The sequence below is a fragment of the Helianthus annuus genome, chromosome 17 (genome assembly GCF_002127325.2).
Source record: "Helianthus annuus cultivar XRQ/B chromosome 17, HanXRQr2.0-SUNRISE, whole genome shotgun sequence".
In the NCBI taxonomy this organism is placed as follows: Eukaryota; Viridiplantae; Streptophyta; class Magnoliopsida; order Asterales; family Asteraceae; genus Helianthus; species Helianthus annuus.
This window is the reverse complement of record NC_035449.2, coordinates 126,421,890-126,439,636: the sequence shown is the minus strand read 5'-3', so window position 1 is coordinate 126,439,636 and position 17,747 is coordinate 126,421,890.

The window sequence follows — 17,747 nt, the reverse complement described above, 5'->3', positions numbered from 1 at the left end:
GGGCAAGTGCACCCATCGTGGACGTAGTATAGTGTTGGTAAGATACCGAGGTCGTCCAAGGACACAAGAGCTTTTAATACCGGTTTATCCTCAACGTCTAATCAAATCAAAAAGTTAGAAAAATATTTTAAACTAAGAAAAATAAAAACTAACTAAATGCTGAAAAATAAAATAAAATAAAAAACAGATAGACAAGATGAATCACTTGGATCCGACTCGTGTATTAGTATAACCTTTGATTATTTTCGCACTTTTGCACTTGTTTAAGAGATTATCTTAGTTATTGTAGTAGGCCCCTCTTTTGAAGGCGACGTTACCCTCAACCCAGTAGTTTGAGTCAGCAAGGATACAATCCTAAAGGGTCGGATTATTGAAAGATAATGAATTAAGTTATTAATGCAAATTATGGTAGGCCCCGTTTTCGGCGGTGACGTTACCCTCGACTAAGTAGTCTGAGTCAGCAGGGATACAGTCCTAAATAGCCGGGTTATAGTATTAATAGTAGTTAGCTTATGAGGGGGTCAAAGAGTTTGGATCCCCGCCATCCAATACCCATGGGCATTGAAGGCGGTCCTATTAAATTTGACCCAGGTCCCAAGCAGGACCTCTAAACGCTGAACAAGGGCAAGACCTTTACCAAACCGTTCCCTTAACCCCCGACCGGGTAGCCAACATACCTCCATATAGACCGTGGAGATATGAATGGTGAAAATCTTTTATTTTATATAGACAGTAAAATAATGCCAAGACACCACGGACAAACGATAAGGAAAGATCACCTTCAACATAAGTAACTAGTTATTAAAGTCATTAATACAAAACCAAATAAAAAGTGCAAAAGATTAAAAATAAAAAGTATTATACTAAACACTTGTCTTCACCAAGTGATGTAAGAGACTTAGGCAAACATGGCCTTGATTGTCAAGAACTCTTACGATCAATCTTGGATCCCGAGACGACTCACACACTCTATGATGGACAATGGATGATGGTGGTGGATGATGGTGTTATGGTGGTGATGGGTGGTGGATGAAGTGTGAGAGAGGTGGTGTGCCAAGGGATAAGTTGAAATGAAGCCAAGCACTCCTATTTATAGGCTGAACAGAAGCCTGGGCACGGCCCCGTGTCCGCTGGACACGCCCCCGTGCCCGTCTGACACTCTCTCTCTTCATTAATTGTAATTCAGAATTACAATAAATGCACCTGCAGCACTCTGACCACGCCCCCGTGTCCGCTGGGCACGGCCCCGTGGTGAGCAATAGAAGCTTCTACCACTTTGTCTTTTGTGCCAGGGCTGGCCATCCTGGACACTGCCCCGTGCTCGCTGAGCACGGCCCCGTGTTGAGCTGGACACGGCCCCGTGTCCGCTGGACACTGCCCCGTGTTCAGCTGGGCACAGCCCCATGCTCAGCTGGGCACAGCCCCATGCTCAGCTTTCTTCTTGTTTTTTTTTGCTTTGGGAGATGCTGTCTAGGAGTCGGGCATGCCACGTTTCTTCCTTTTCTTTGTATTTATGTTGGATTTGGCTGCATTTTTGCTACTTTTGTTCATTTAAGCTCTTTTAACCCTGAAAATACAAAAGGAAGACAAAAGCACACTTTTTCCAACATTAGTACTTAAAAAGGGTTAGTTTTATGCCTCATTTGATGTAATTTATATGTTGCATTTTACACACATCAAATACCCCCACACTTGAATCTTTGCTTGTCCTCAAGCAAAACTCTTTAATATGTGGCTTACACTCCCAAATGGAATGGGTAGAAGAGAAGGTTTTGGGCTTGTCTTTGAGTGTCGGGAATCCAAGATCTTTATTGGGTTTTATTTTTATACTATTTACAATCCTATTCGTTATGATTTATTTAGAACGTTTCATAAGATAAATTACTTATTTGGGCATAACATGCCTCTTTAAAATTTCACTTATATACAAGTTCACATACCTCACGGGAGAAATCACTCACACTCGGCCGAAGGTGTATTTTTTTAGTGAATCACTCGAGAGCGGCATGGAACTTATTCCTACCATAAGCTTGCCAAGCAATCAATCCTCCTCCTTTTTAACTTTATACCTTTGTAAATATCAAGAGGACTTTTTGAGTGAAGGGTTAGGCTTGGGCTAAAGGTGGGTGGTTGGGTTAGTGGTTAGTAAAAGGGCGAAAAGCGTAAAAAGCGTCGGTTTTCGTAAAACACTTTTTTTTTTTTTTTTTTTTTGATGAAGCATTTTTCAAACAAGGTTTCTTTTGATGAGCTTGTTTGTTTATTGCTAACTTCATTTCTCTCTTCTTTTTTTTTTCTTTCTTTTTTTTTTCTTTTTTTTTTTTTTTTTTGTGTCACAAGAAAACCGAGCTTTGTTACTAAAATAAAGGGTTTAAAATGAAAAAGGTTTTGGTGGGTAAAGGGTGTTTGTTTTGGGGAAAGAAACGAAAAGGTTTAGGTTCAAAGGGGTTAACTAGGGGGGTTTTGGGTAGGTGGTAAAAAGAAAAGAAAAATAATGGTGTAGAAATAAAAAGGGGTTAGTCCTAATGCCTCTATCATTTACTTACTCGGGTTTAAGTTGGTAAGGACCGGGAATGTATCGTCGTGGCAAGTTCTAGAGTCGTAAGAAACCAAGCGGCTATTCACACAAGAAACGAAAAATGAGCATTTAGTTTAAAGATGTATATTTGTATGCTCAATAAAGGCTCAAAACTCACTTTTGTGGGAATGGGTTTTTAATGTGTTCAAGTATATATAATCAAATTTTAACTAAGCTTGTCATGCCGTTTCATAATCTTCTTATTTGGTTCTTTTTATCACGACGCTATCGGTTGTAAATTTATAAAAATATAAACTTTTTAGAACTTGTTATTCCCAAATTAAACCAAGACAAGTAAAAAAAATGAAAAGTTTCTGAAAAAATTTGGGGTGATTAGCGGTTCCAATAGAGTTTTGTGTAAGGCTTGTTATTAGGACTTGCAAAATTCAAGGTTTTAGCATCCCCCCCACACTTAAATTACACATTGTCCTCAATGTGTCCCAAAAATAAGTTTTTCGGTTGATTAAAATGTGTAAAAGTGGCTTAAAAACAAGATTTTATGGTACTGGGTAGCTGAACACGGGGTGGTGTTGGCTGAGCACGGCCCTGTGTCCAGACTGCCAGTACCAAAAGTAAACAGAAGGCTGGGCACGGGGGCGTGTTCAGTGAGCACGGCCCCGTGCCCAGGTACCTGAACTGGGCATTTCTGCAAATTTTTGGGCACGGGGGCGTGTTGGGTGGGCACGGCCCCGTGCTGAACTTGCTGTAATGAAGAAAAAATGTCGAGAGGCTCTGTTTTTGTGCTTGGGGTGTTGGTTCAAGCTTCCCTTAGTATCCTTCACCATCCCGAGTGTGTTTTATTCCTGCAAATTAAAACTAAACTAGAAAGCATAAAAGTTAAACTAATTTAAAACTAAGGATAGTTCCGCGGAATGCCTCCGTGGTGCGCCACGTTTATAAAGGTCCTTGGCTAGACCCACCTTATCAGGTGGCTCTGGCTCATCTTCAATTAGGGGGTCGTCATTGCAAAAAGGATATTTCATTGAGCGCTCAAGATCTATGCTCCTTTTGAATGCCCCTAATTGAAGAGGTAGATTGTTGTACTTCCGGTTTTTCAAAGCTTCGTGAGTTTTTACAAAAGGTCGTCCCAACACTAGAGGAGCGTCATTAAGGATGACAAAGTCGGTTGGGATTACCATTTGATTTGTTTGAACCAAGATATCCTCAACTACACCGATTGATTTTATTATTCTCCGATTGGATAGAAAAATGGGTATTTGAAGTGGAGCAAAATCACTAATACTTAGCTTTTCAAACATGTAGTTAGGCATTATGTTAACACAAAGATCTTTATCAATGGTGATATTACTAATAAATGAATTTTGAAAGAAACATGGAACCGGTGTAATGTTAATTTCAAAAGGATCTTCTTTTATTAGCGAGGTTTGATCATTAGTTAACTTAACACTTACCATTTCTTCTATTTTTGTATTAGTGTTTAGCTCTTTTAAAAACTTAGCATGAGTTGGTACTAAACAATGATTTTCGAAAGAAGATGACAAGAGATTAATTTCTTTAAAATTAGACTCTTCTTGTAATTTAACGTTATCGACTTCGCCCCTTTCATTGTTTAACTCATGTGTCGGTTTTTCACTTATTTGTTCTTCCATTTTTAACTCCTCAATTATCGTTTCTTCCTTTTTTAATTCTTCTCTTGCGCGGGACTCCTCTTCCCTTGCGTGAGATTCTTTTATGCATCTTTCGATAAATTTGAGTTTTTCTATTATCCTATCGGCTATGTCGGTGATAGAGTAAGGATCGGGATCCTCAAAGCTTGAATCCGGTTGTTCGATCCTTGGTTCCTCATGGTACTCATATGAAGTAGATGGTTCACACCATTGTTCTTCATTGTAAGTATATGATGGATAAGGGTCGAAACTCTGTTCTTCATAATGCCCATATGAGGTGGGTTGTTCACGCCATGGTTCCTCATAATAGGAATATGAAGGTGGTGGCTCATATCTTGAGTCTTCAAAGTATGAGTATGAAGGCTCATACCTTGGTTCATCAAAATATGAGTATGAGGGAGGAGGTTCATACCTTTGGTCTTCATAGGATGTGTATGAAGTTGATGGCTCGTACCTGGGCTCCTCATAATGGTTGTATGAATTGGATGGTTGATATGAAGTACTATATTGAACCGAGCGTGCATTACGACAATTAGTGCAATAATTACCTCTATAATCATCCTCATCATAGGTGTAGTTGTAACCTCTTGAGTATTGATCCATAAGAATCACTCAACAGACCACAACTGAGTCTCGGGACCAGAAAACAAAAATAAGACGGAAACAGAAGCTGGACACGGCCCCGTGTTGAGTGAACACGGCCCCGTGTTCAGGGACTGTATCTGGGCGTTTTAATTAAATTTACTGGTCACGTTGAGCACGGGGGCGTGTTCAGTGAGCACGGCCCCGTGTTCAGACTCTGTATCTGGGTATCTACTCTAAAATATGCAGCACGGGGGCGTGTTCAGCGAGCACGGCCCCGTGTTCAGGCTACTGTAAATGCAAAACTAAACTAAAATGCAGAAAAATATGCGCGCGTTTTAAAAAGGTTTTGAAAAACTGATTAGGCCGTCGATTTTAAGCTTTCTTAAAATCCTTGTGTCCCCGGCAGCGGCGCCAAAAACTTGATGTGCGTAAGTGTGTATATGTTTTTAGATGTTTATTTAAGCCCTTTTTACACTTTTAGCCAAGTTTTAAATTTATAAAACACGATATTTACTAACACTAAACACACATATGGGCAAGTGCACCCATCGTGGACGTAGTATAGTGTTGGTAAGATACCGAGGTCGTCCAAGGACACAAGAGCTTTTAATACCGGTTTATCCTCAACGTCTAATCAAATCAAAAAGTTAGAAAAATATTTTAAACTAAGAAAAATAAAAACTAACTAAATGCTGAAAAATAAAATAAAATAAAAAATAGATAGACAAGATGAATCACTTGGATCCGACTCGTGTATTAGTATAACCTTTGATTATTTTCGCACTTTTGCACTTGTTTAAGAGATTATCTTAGTTATTGTAGTAGGCCCCTCTTTTGAAGGCGACGTTACCCTCAACCCAGTAGTTTGAGTCAGCAAGGATACAATCCTAAAGGGTCGGATTATTGAAAGATAATGAATTAAGTTATTAATGCAAATTATGGTAGGCCCCGTTTTCGGCGGTGACGTTACCCTCGACTAAGTAGTCTGAGTCAGCAGGGATACAGTCCTAAATAGCCGGGTTATAGTATTAATAGTAGTTAGCTTATGAGGGGGTCAAAGAGTTTGGATCCCCGCCATCCAATACCCATGGGCATTGAAGGCGGTCCTATTAAATTTGACCCAGGTCCCAAGCAGGACCTCTAAACGCTGAACAAGGGCAAGACCTTTACCAAACCGTTCCCTTAACCCCCGACCGGGTAGCCAACATACCTCCATATAGACCGTGGAGATATGAATGGTGAAAATCTTTTATTTTATATAGACAGTAAAATAATGCCAAGACACCACGGACAAACGATAAGGAAAGATCACCTTCAAGATAAGTAACTAGTTATTAAAGTCATTAATACAAAACCAAATAAAAAGTGCAAAAGATTAAAAATAAAAAGTATTATACTAAACACTTGTCTTCACCAAGTGATGTAAGAGACTTAGGCAAACATGGCCTTGATTGTCAAGAACTCTTACGATCAATCTTGGATCCCGAGACGACTCACACACTCTATGATGGACAATGGATGATGGTGGTGGATGATGGTGTTATGGTGGTGATGGGTGGTGGATGAAGTGTGAGAGAGGTGGTGTGCCAAGGGATAAGTTGAAATGAAGCCAAGCACTCCTATTTATAGGCTGAACAGAAACCTGGGCACGGCCCCGTGTCCGCTGGACACGCCCCCGTGCCCGTCTGACACTCTCTCTCTTCATTAATTGTAATTCAGAATTACAATAAATGCACCTGCAGCACTCTGACCACGCCCCCGTGTCCGCTGGGCACGGCCCCGTGGTGAGCAATAGAAGCTTCTACCACTTTGTCTTTTGTGCCAGGGCTGGCCATTCTGGACACTGCCCCGTGCTCGCTGAGCACGGCCCCGTGTTGAGCTGGACACGCCCCGTGTCCGCTGGACACTGCCCCGTGTTCAGCTGGGCACAGCCCCATGCTCAGCTGGGCACAGCCCCATGCTCAGCTTTCTTCTTGTTTTTTTTGCTTTGGGAGATGCTGTCTAGGAGTCGGGCATGCCACGTTTCTTCCTTTTCTTTGTATTTATGTTGGATTTGGCTGCATTTTTGCTACTTTTGTTCATTTAAGCTCTTTTAACCCTGAAAATACAAAAGGAAGACAAAAGCACACTTTTTCCAACATTAGTACTTAAAAAGGGTTAGTTTTATGCCTCATTTGATGTAATTTATATGTTGCATTTTACACACATCAATCAGCGTCCTTTCGGTTTATTGGAGCAACCAGAGATCCCAGTTTGGAAATGGGAAAACATTACCATGGATCTCATTACTAAACTCCCGCGCACAAAGAAAGGTCATGATGCCATCTGGGTAGTTGTTGATCGTCTTACCAAATCAGCGCATTTCTTGCCAATCCGTGAGGATTTTTCGGCTGACAAACTTGCTGAAGTCTACGTGGATGAAATTGTAGCTTGACATGGTGTTCCTTTAAACATCATTTCTGACAGAGATGCTCGTTTCACTTCTCATTTTTGGAGAACCATGCAATCTGCTATGGGGTCCCAACTTAATCTGAGCATAGCTTATCATCCGCAAACGGATGGTCAATCTGAAAGAACAATCCAGACACTAGAGGATATGCTTAGAGCTTGTGTGATCGATTTTGGTGGTAGTTGGGATTCACATCTTCCGTTGATTGAATTCTCCTACAACAACAGTTATCACTCCAGCATCAACATGGCTCCTTTCGAGGCTCTCTATGGTCAAAAATGTCGTTCACCAGTCTGCTGGAATGAGATCGGCGAGGCTCAGCTTACTGGACCTGCCCTTATTTTAGAGACAACAGATAAGGTTAAGAAAGTTCAGACAGCTAGAAGCCGTCAAAAGAGTTACGCGGACCTAAAACGCAAGCCCTTGGATTTTCAAGTCGGTGATCGTGTATTGCTTAAGGTCTCACCTTGGAAAGGTGTGATCAGATTTGGAAAGAAAGGAAAACTTGCACCTAGATACGTTGGACCATTCAAGATCGTCGAAAGAATCGGTAAGGTAGCCTTACAGACTTAAGTTACCTCCTGAACTTGGAAATGTTCATCCAACCTTTCACGTGTCCAATCTCAAGAGGTGTTTAGCTGATGAGAACCTCCACATACCGCTTGACGAAATTCGTGTTGATAAAAAACTGAAATTTGTTGAGAAACCAGTAGAAATCATGGAACGTGAAGTCAAGTGGCTTAAACACAAGCGCATTCCTTTGGTCAAGGTTCGCTGGGAATCTAAACGTGGACCCGAGTTTACTTGGGAACGCGAAGATCAAATGAAGGCAAAATATCCGCATCTTTTTCCACGAGTTTCCTCTAAATAAATTTCGGGACGAAATTTCCACAAGTAGGGGAGACTGTAACATTTGTGCTCGAAATCATTATCAACAGTTCAATTATCAATAAAACAATGTTATTTGATCCCAATATTTGTTTGGTTGTGTTTTACATTTTTCATGTTTTGACTTTTGTTCGATTTTAAACTCTACATCGCTTTCTAGAGAATTATACGCAAACTGGTGCGTAAACGAACTCAGTTTAATGCGAAAAATACTCTGGAACATCATCATATACTCAACATACCTTAAATAACCTTTACATAACTTAGAAATAAGTTTTGAAGGCTTTGGTATGGCAAAAACAAGTTAATTCGCTTACAGGAACTAAACTTGACAAACTGCGAAAGTATGCCAATTTGAACTATAACAAACATTCCGGAACATGTCCATAAGTTAAACATACCATAAATATCCTTTACATAGCTTAGAAATAGGCTTTGAGGGGTTTGGTATGCTAAAACAAACTTTTGGATCATTCAGGGGCTAAAAGTGTCAAAAAGTGCACAAGTTTGCACTTTCGCGCATAACTTACGTTCTGAATACATCCGGACATCCAAAAATTTATGTAAGCATCCTTATATTATGCCTTAGTGTTTGGCATGAGAAAAATCCATTCGTCACGCATTTTGGATCGTTTTTCGCGCTTATGCGCATTCCGTCGTAATTAAGCGAACATCGCGTTCGTACGACCAAACGAACCAACATCCGACATATTTTTAAGCATGTTTCATGTCTACAATGTTTAGGAATCATTTTAGGGCCTTAAAGTTGGCTTTACGGGCCTTAGAAGTGTTGAAAATGGCTTAAATATGCAACAGGGACTAAAATTGTCATTTCTGAAAGTTTGTGCTGATCAGACAAGGCCAGGCGGCCCGCCTGAGTTTTGTGTGTATCCTGACGCGGGACGCGTCAGACATGCAGACCAGGTTCAATATTTTGATCCACTTGCAATGGCATTTCGATCAACCAAAGGGCAACGACACGTGTCAAATCCCTATGGTGGGGGCAAAATAAGCCACCACAACTTTGCGACAAGTGTACGGATTGGATCGTGGCACGATATTCAAGAAACGATCCTAACGGTCTTGCTTTTCCTATAAATACCCCCCCCCATTTGTGTTAAAACCCACAAAACTGATCAAAGAGCTCTAAGTTGATGCCATTGCTTCATACCTGAGCTCCTGGATCAAGTTTAGCTTTCGGGGACCCTTCGTAAGTGTTCTTTCGTTCTTCTAATCACTTTCTAGTGCTAAAGTCAAACTCTGTTTGACTTTCTGCGTTGACCAGCTTATGGTCAACACGAAGTTCGTTGGAACTTCATAACGTGAGCGTGATCACGATGGTTATAGTCCGTAGTGACTATACCTACTTATTACCACGTTATCTAGGCTCAGTGACGAGTCGTAGTTTCGGCCAAAATGCGCATTCTTGCATATTTTGTAATCAAACTACTCGTGGGTATCAAAACCGTTTGTTTTGATAGCAAAACCTGTTTTCTAAACTTAGTTAAGCATGTGTTAACATGCTTAGCTCGCCACTTTTAGTATAGTGCTTGTATAGGGTCGTAAGGTAAGCGATCTAAACAATCGCTTATACTTTCGAACCCGACCCATTTGGTCGATCATTAGGATCCGACCAAACACATTAGGTGACCATAGTTGTAACCTTCCGAGGTTATACCTTATGGTCACGATGTTAGGCGTTCCAAACGCGTTCTACGCAAACGACGCGTTAAGGTAGCATAAGCTACCTAAACGGGTCGTAATGGGTCGTAAGCACTTAGGTTAGGTTTCATTTTAGTATGTAGGCTTTGTTAAACCATATTACACGAGTCTCCATAGTCGTTTGGTTTACGAACCCGCATACTCTCCGATCCTCCGATTTAGGTCCGGTATATTAACATAGTTACCTATATTAGGTGCCGTTTGATATCCATGATCTCTAGCAGTATTTGGTTGTTATACAAGAACTTCAAAGCAATCTCAGGTGAGTACATTGAACCCCTCTTTTACTGTTTTCCAAACATTTTGGGGTGAAACACATGTGCCTTCTTGTTACTTTCATGCTTTCCATGTTTTCACTTCATATACCTGCTATGTTCGTTAGTACATTATAGTACATGATTCATTACATTCCATGCTATGTATACCCATTGTGTGCGTATTTAGTACATTGTTTTACATTACATTTCATGCTATGTATGCCCATTGTGTGCGTACTTAGTACATTGTTCTACATTACATTTCATGCTATGTATGCCCATTGTATGCGTACTTAGTACATTGTTTTACATTATATTTCATGCTATGTATGCCCATTGTGTGCGTACTTAGTACACTGTTTTACATTACATTTCATGCTATGTATGCCCATTGTGTGCATACTTAGTACATTGTTTCACATTACATTTCATGCTATTTATGCCCATTGTGTGCATACTTAGTACAATTGTTTACATCACATGCCTTCATTTTGGTATGACATTTGGTTTGTTTAACATGGAACAATACATCCATTAACATTAGCTACGCCGTTCGTTAGTAGGTAGTGGTACCATAGGAATTGACAACTCCCGTTCCGGACATCCTAGGTTGGTTTGGATGAAAGGAATGACCGAATTTGATACACATAACTTAGATAAACCTTTAATTTGTTTAAGGGTTTATCGCCATAGTCTCAAGGCTTGGATGTATGCATTTTCACAATACCGCATAAATGTTTGTATCAGTATAGCATGCATTTGTTCCACAAAACATAACTTTGATTTAAACCATGTTTTACTTCAATACCTTGTTTTTGTGCATTTTACATATGGTTTAGTTGATATATTTCACTTACCATACGTGATATATTTTGGGTACACGTTACATGATCTACAGTAAACATAAACATTTTGACATTGATATACACATTTGGTGGTTTACATTGAACATAGACATTTCGATATGGTTTACACAATAACACTTGACAATTGATTTATACATGAACAATTTACATGGTGGTTGGTTTGGGTAAATGGTTGAGTAACGTGGCGTATGTAATATGACACAAACATGGTGGATACGCCGCTGGTACTTCCTATATATAAATGTTTGTATAATATTACCTATCGTAGCATTATTTAAATCATTTCAGTATAGACATATTACCTTTTTCACAAATAACATATTCTTCACAAGACATTGTTTTACAAACAAACTTATCTTATACAAACTCATTTTTACTCTCATTTAACCTTACATTTTATTTATACATATCGTCTAATCTTATCATTTTTCATATGATTTACAAGACTAAACAATCTACAAGGTTCATGACTGTCTGTTATTAAACGTTTTCTTTCAACTCAAGTCATGAATCCCATTTTCACAAAACCTATGTATCTCACAGGCATTTTTATGCTGACGTACCTACTTTCACATGTGTTTTCAGGAGCTGTTGCTTAGGATGATGATTGTGATACTAGGGCGGAACTATGCCTTAGAGATATAAAACGAAGATAGACTAGTTTATTTATGTTATAAACTCTTTATTTCCTGTTTAAAGACAATGTAATACGCTTGTTTGATAAATAAAATGCAACTTTAATTTCCATGGTTATGAAACAATTAATTCTGTCCCAACACTCCCCGACGTTTCCGCCGCGGTTGCATGTTATACGCGGTCGGGGTGTGACATCCCACGCAGTAGCATTAGCAGTTTCCAAACCAAACATCTGAATTTGCGCCTTCCACCAGGAAAGCGCGTTTCCTTCAAGCCTACCAGTAGCAAACTTCACCCAGTTCGCAGGGGGACACTCACAGACAGCAAAGACGGCTTCGACTTTCTCAATCCAGTGTAGAAGACCTATGGCACCCTCAGTGCCATTGAAAGGGAGAGGCTTGCAATCCATGAAGGTTTTGAAAGTACAAACATGTGGTTGCGCAGGCGCATGCTGACCTCCAGGGTGAGCTGTAAAAGCTGCAGCCACCGTGTTAAGCAGGTTGGTGAATTGAGCCTGAGTCATGTTAATGTTTCCTCTTCCACGTCCACTCATTGTCTTCATAATCAGAAAACATAGTATGAGTGTGATGTCGTAATGTAGCGAGAATGAGATACAAGAGGGAGGTGTATCTATCTAACTAGGCACACTAGTACGTATAGCAGAACAGAAAGCATAAAGCAAGCAAGCAAGTAAACACTAGTCCGAGCTATGAGGTCTAATGTGTTGAGTCTTGCACTTGGAGTGTAGTGTCGTCACGAGTCACGGGTTATAGTCTGGTTTTTCTCAAAAAGATTCCCCTTTTTAAAACCAAGTTCACTATAACCAATGGCTCTGATACCAATCTGTCACACCCCCAAAATCCACATGCGGAGTACCACCGCTTGGGGCGCGACTGACCAGGATCCAGCCACCAATTATACTGAGCAATTTAATTAATAACATGAGTAGTTTTCACCAACCACAGGGTTAGCAAATATCATAACCAAAGTTCAAAAGTTTTAGATTTAAATAGTAGTTTAGGTAAGTAGCGGAAGCATAGACAAAATAGTTTAAAACAAAGTTCATAGTTCGAGTTTATTTAGAACCCAACACACGGGTTAGACGACCACTACACATCCACAAGCTGCAAGCTCCTGAGTCACTGGGTACCTGCAAAGCATGCAGTAGGGTATCAACATAATGTTGGCGAGTCCAAGAGGTGTCAAGTTTTAGTTTTTCGAAAACGTAAGTTGTTTTGACAAAGCATTTTATGATCACGTTATGGGGAGCTACCCCATCTGTAAGCTCACTAAACTGTCGATACCGAAACTGTTGACGTAAAGTTGTTGTGCCCCGAGTCGATGTCTATCATCATTGACGAAGATGCAAGGTCTACTAGTTCACGACCGATCCCCCCGGTCACGGTGTGAGGTTGTCAAACCTAACAGCGCTAGCAACTAATAACCCGTTCGCCCCAGGCGATTAATCGGTACTGTAAGCAGTGACTTAATCTGATAGAGTTTCGTTTAGTTTTGCTAGTTGTGATTTATAAATAATATCCAAACGCATCTCCCCCGGAGATAGTGAATTAAAAGTACCCATTCGTATTTTCCCCCGGAAGTAATAGTTTGGAAGTATTCTTCCCAAAGATGTCAGTTTGTCCGTGTCCCTCCCTGGGTCGCATGCTTTTAGTGTGTGAACTCACCTTGGGTTGCTCGGCAGATTAGGTTACTTGGTCAAGCACGCTGATTACCACGTCCTAGCATGGTTACTAGTATAGGTCAGGTTTGGGTACAGAGATGTCACGTATATTTTAAACATAACCTAACACATAGCATGCATAACATACAATCATCATCTAAGTTATTGGGTCTGTTCCAATCCTTAAACATTCAATCAGCACATAGCACAGTAGCATAGATGCAAGCCCAAAACATATTGTCACAATTGATGGCCCAATCAACTGAGTCGGACAGCCCAGTCGAGACCAGGTGGTCTCGACTCGAGAACGCGGGGTCTCGAATAGCAATTAATGGGGTCTCGAGTTGCGAGTAGCTGTCTCGAGTGGTGCAAGTATGGGTCGAAATCTCAGAGGTCTCGAGTTCAGTCTCGAGTTGTGAGATCTCGAGTCGAGACCTTGCTGGATTCGAGTCCCTGAATTTTGTTTCGAGTTGAAGAATCATGGTCTCGAGTCATCACTTAGACGGTCTCGAGTCGCAACCGAGGGTCTCGACTCGCTTGTCTGAAGTTTCTGAAATACCTGCCAAGACTTGTACTAACCAATAGAGTTCCGATTTCATGATTTTGTGTACTGTCCAACCAAAACACACAAACATGTTTTCTTATCTGAATTCTAATTAAAACAGATCAAAACACAAAAATTTCAAACATTCAAACACATTCAACACCCATTCATATCGTATTCATACAGTTCATTACTAGGGTTTTATCATTCATTTTTATATTTAAAGCATGTGCATAGATCCTCAATACTATAACATATAATCCGAGATTTGTGGACAAGAATCATGTGACATATATCTTAAATATCAAGACAATCTTGTGACCATCATTAAACACAATATTTGTCCTATTTTATCTAACATGAATCGGATAGTCATAAGCTTCATCAATTATTTCTCATTCAAAGCACAATAGTTCACATCTCATTCCTTATTTAATCATTCAAGACAACATCCATTAATCAATTCATTTGATCAACAATGTGGTATTATTATGTATTCTAACTAATCAAGGATTAAACAAACTATAGGGCACTAACCGGCTAGATATGGAGAGTGTGCGAAGGATCGGTGAAGGTAGTTACCGAGGGATGATCTTTAAGCCGGTTTGATCCGAGAGAGAGAGAAGAAGGATGTTGCTAGGGTTTTAGTGAGAGAGAAGGAGAGTGTGTAGGAGAGTGTGGGAGTGAGTGTAAGGGAAATGTGGATGATGACATGGGTTTTTATACTTGGTTTGGGTGGTGCACCCTACAAGGGTTTCGAGTGGGGCTCAAAGGGTTTGCGGCCCAACCGGCCCAACTGTTTACTGTTCACTCGAGACCGAGTGCTCTCGAGTCATGGTCTCGGTTCACTAGTTCTTATGCGCATATATATATATATATATATATATATATATATATATATATATATATATATATATATATATATATGTTTCATACACGTATCAACACATAGCACATCAAGATAATTCACACCTTTCATTTAATAACTTGTACGCACACATTGTCACTACAAGATATATGCTCGGGAAAATCCAGAGTGTCACACATATGCTCATACATATCTAATGATAGCAGTTAATATAGAATGTCAAACAACAATCAATAATGATTTCGATCAAACAATCATCGGTAGTCGATGACTAACTGAAACAGAAGATACAATAATTTGGTTGATGTACGGCTCAAGTCTTTCACAGCTGCCGTTCGGTTTCAAGGAGAGCGAGAGAGAGAATGCGAGAGATGGGGTGATTAGGGTTTCTGTAAGTTATCGACTTCGTGCACGGTTTAAAACCAACTCTTATCCGATCGCCACTGGGCCGAAGCCCATATATTGTTTTCGTTGGTGAGCAGCGAACAAAAACACTTAGGTGTTTTCGGACATGGTGTGTTTTCGGGTGGGGCATTTGGGTTGGGGTGATTTCGTGAACGGGATGTTTGACATGATTTAACTAAACAACAAAATACAATTTTAATCTACCCTTCAAATATAATGCACCCCACATATATAACATATCAATCAAAGTACTATTCAACGTATTACAACGTTTACAGTTGGGAAACAAACAAGTCGCATCAACAAGCAACCTAAACAATTAACGTGCAATAGTGCAAAGATGAAATCTTGGAAACTCGAGTTGTCACACTATGAATGTCAAATCAAAGGTCATATTGCCAGAGATTGCCCAATGAAATCAAAGAGAAGATCGAGGGCTGAATCTCATGGAATGGTAAAGAAATCAGTCAAAAACGAAGAAAAGCCCAAAGAACTGAAAGTGAAAGAACAGAAAGTGAAGCTTTCACAAGGGCAGAAAGATAGACTGAGAAAGAAGAGACAAAAAGATATCTTGAAAGGATTTTGTCCTCGGGTAAAATTGTTGATTCAGATAAAAGTTCTGATGAATCGCTTTACTCAACACAGTCAAGTAAAACGAATTCATCAGATACAAATCTGAGGACAAAAGAGAGGATAAAGAAAGAAAAATTGACTAATCAAAATGATAAAAAGTCAAAGAAAGTTAACTTTTTAGACAAAATCTTTATCAAAGTTTTTGAATATAAAAGAAACTGTGAAAGTCATTTATGTCACAGGTTGATGAATTTGGAAAACCTAAATCTGGTGTGGATTGGGTTCCAATAAAGGTCGGCGATGAATCTGTTGTGTTGAAAACAAAGGAGCCACCTTCTGGCAAAGATTTTGTTTCTACGGAAGCAAAGGAGCCACGTTCTGGCAATGAATCTGATTCGTCAAAATCAGAGGAGCCATCTGTTGAATTAAAAAGAGAAAAATCAGTACCGCCAATGGATGATGTCAATTTTCCACCATTGCGGGCTGCAAATTTGAAATCACCCAAGGACCGTCAGGCTTGGGAGAATCTTTTTAACTGAAAAACCTGACTTGCCGAAGCTCCCAAGTTGGTAATAGTGGAGCAGGAATCGGCATCTTTCTCAAGAAGTTAATCAAGGTCATTAGGTTGAACTTGATTTAACTTTCATAAAAGTGGTAAATTATTACAAGTGGTGTAGAAAACAAGGTGATGACCAAAACCCCATGTTTGTGAAACGACACACAAAACTAATTTTCTGGAAAAACCATTTTGTTTAAAACAAACTTAAGTGTTTTGAAATCATAATGAGAAAATAGTTTTTTGTTAGGGGAAGTTCTGATTGTTTACGCCAAGTGGATGGAGAATTGAATCAATTCTCATTAAGTTGTCACTTTACTTTGTACAATTTACTTCTTTGTTTTTCAAATTTTCCCGTAAAATTAAAAATTATATTTTTTATTTTAGGAGGAGTAGAAAATTTTAAAAAAATTTTAAAAATTTTAAAAATACGAAAACATGATAAAATCTAAAAGGCCAAAAGCATTGAAAAAAATTAAAATGAGTTTTGTTGTGAAAAAGAGGAAATGATAGTAAATTAGTAGACTATCACAGTACGCTAAAGAAATGTAATGTTTTAATGTGATAAACAGTCTCACTAAAAATGTGACGATAGGCTCAGATAGACTAGTAGATTTGCGATAGCGATACAAACTTAAATGAAAAAGTCTAAGTTCTAGTGGGAAACGCGGTTGATAGCATAGTACTTAGTAATTGCTGATTGTCAAATGACATAAAACCGGTTAAGTCTGTGAGCTTTCACAACTTTGCTGTAAAAGTCACTGTGATTGTGCATTTCCTTTTGCAAAATCTTAAACTTGTTTGATTTCTTTATTTTGTTTAAGCATTGGACATCCTCTGTGTATACGTGAGTATCGAACTGGATGTTAGTGCCTAAAGGTTCTGCTTTATTTTCTTTGGTGTTTCGTTTAAGCTTTGGATCACCTCTGCGTATACGGGAGTATCGAACTGGTGGTTAGAGCCTAAACAATTTCAACTTGTTTTTATTTCTTATTTGTTTAAACATTGGACTTTCTCTGCGTATCGAAAGATCGACCTGATTGTTAATGTTTAAACTTTCTGCGTTGTTTTCGCACATATCACAGTTGATGAAAGTTTAAAGGCTTTACTTGAGTTAGTATATTGCATGATGAGGGGAAATGCTGAGATCGTGGGGTCCATAAGAATTTAGTGCAAAATTAATATATCTTAACGTATCGGTAAGCATTTCGAAAGTTTTTAGATTGAGTTTAAGAGGACAACAATATCGTCAATCTATGTGAATCGTTTAAAATTTAAAGTGTTTAAAGCTCAACGGTTCTAGTGATTTGTAAAAAACTGATATGATCCTCTTACACAGACTCATAAAAATATTGTCTATAAATATTTATTTACTACTTTTCATTAAAAACAAAAAATCCAAAAAGATTGTGTTTTTAGCATAACATTTTGAAAAATCAAAAAGATTTTACTTCATCTTATTTTCGACAACTGATGTTAAAGAGTTGATTTTCAAAATTCCGAGTGCTAAACAT